Source organism: Pediculus humanus, genomic scaffold (assembly GCF_000006295.1).
Source record: "Pediculus humanus corporis 1103172108310 genomic scaffold, whole genome shotgun sequence".
Taxonomy (NCBI): domain Eukaryota; kingdom Metazoa; phylum Arthropoda; class Insecta; order Psocodea; family Pediculidae; genus Pediculus; species Pediculus humanus.
Window position 1 is genome coordinate 222,936 of NW_002987879.1, and position 2,268 is coordinate 225,203.

Sequence of the window (2,268 nt, forward strand, 5' to 3'; positions counted from 1 at the left end):
ATAATAATAATAATTGTTGTTTATGTTTTTCTTCTTCCCCTTCTTCATTATTTAATTTTGTATAACTAAGTTAAAAAGGACGCTTTTAAACAATCATCGTTATTATTATTATTATTATTATTATTATTATTATTATTATTATTATTATTATTATTATTATTATTATTATTATTATTATTATCATTATTATTATTATTTTTCAAAATTCTCACGGTAATAATTAATAATTCTTTTGTTTAATTTTTTCTTTTCGTAATTAAAATATGATCCCCTTAATTATTACGTATTAATACGGAAAAAATAAAAATAAAAAATTATTTTAAAGTTATCATCATCATCATCATCATTGTCGTCGTCATCGTCATCATCATCATCATCATCATTGTCGTCGTCATCGTCATCATCATCATCATCATCATTATTATTATTATTATTAATTTTATTAAAAAATTAAACCGTGCAAGTGAAAAAAAAAATATATAAAAAAAAAAAGAATGATGATATTGATGATTAATCAACTTTGCCACAGAAATTTAAAAAAAAAAACAACAATAATAATAATAATAATAATAACATCATCACGGTACATGCATGCGGATCCATAGTTTTTTTTTTTGAAAATTAATGATCGGAAGCAGACGAAAAAATCGATTTTTAAAACTGATTAAAAAAAGAAAATGTGTTTGTGTGTGTTCGTGCGGGTTTTTTTTATTTTTTTTTATTCGAGAAACCGTCGTCGGTTATTTAATTACTTTTTTCTTTTTCTTTTTTTTTTCTTCTGCTACTGTCCATTTTTAATTTTTTTAAAAAGGTAATCGTTACTCAGCAAAGAAACGAACGAATGAGCTAGAAATTTGTTTTTTATATCTTGCCTCTCTCTCTCTCTCTCTTATTTACCACCCCATTCAACCCGATTTTAACAAAAAAAAAATTACCGTAATTAAATAAAACTATTACTATATTATTATTAATATTATTATTATTATTGTTTAAAAATATCATTACGTAAACGTTTCCTTATTGTTGTTATTATCGATAACCTAGCAAACGGCGAAAAAGATGAAAAAAAAAAAAAAGAAATTTTACTTTTTTTTCTTCTGACACGTTTTTTTTTTTTTTCAAATGTATTAAAAACTTTTATTAATTTAATTTTTTTTACGTCACGAAATATATATACATATATTGCATCGTCATTTTTGTTATATTGTTCATCATTATCATCGATTTTTAATAGATATTAATAATAATAATAATAATAATAAACACAAAACCCTAAAATAAATTAAAAAATTCCTTCCACGATTACGCCGTTGACATAAGAGCAAACGGCCATTATTCGTTTTTTATTATTATTATTATTATTATTATTAAAAACTCTTTAATCTCATTTATAATTTTGATGAAATCATTTTTTTTTTTTTTTTTTAAACTGACCGGCGATGATTTTAAAACGAAATGAGAAAATAATAATAATAATGATGATGATGATAATAATAATAATTTTTACGCATCCGAAACTAATCGGTAAATTAATAATGAGAAAGAAAAAAAAATTTTTTTTTTTTTTTTTTTAAATTTTTACGGTTTTAATTCCAAGTTTGTAACATTAGAAAAAAAAAAAAAATTAAAATTTACCTTTAAAGGACCACTGATAATAATACTGATAAAAAGAAAAAGCAAACTATAATCACGATAATGATGATGATTATTATTATTATTAAGAATAACATTAATTGTGTTATGGCATAAATGTTTAAAGTGAATCAATTTGCTGTTTTTCGCAGTGGTAATTAAAAAAAAAAAAAAAAAAAAAAATTTCTGACGGCTCAATCGATGCGAATGCAAACAAACAAACAAACAAACAAACGGATCACGTAAACGATAACAAATAATTAATATTAAAAAAAAAAAACTAAAACCTTGACCATTGTTTGAACCTGTGTTCAATATTGACCACGTTAAAAAAATTTTTTTTTTTTTGATCGATTGCGCGACTGTTAAATTGTTAACCGGTGGTAAAATAAAACAACAACAACAACATTTTCGGTTGTTTGTTTGTTGTACTCGAAAAAAAAAAATTTCCCGTGTTTGTATTCGAGTGTGTGTGTGTGTGCGTGTGTAAACGTAAAAAAAATTTTTTTTTAAACAACAACGAGACATAATTGTTATCGACGTTTACCTGTAATAAGTACATTAAACGTTTACCTTTTTCTCAAACCTTTCCTTCATTTCCACCCCCACCCCCACTTCTCCACTTCGTTCCATCAT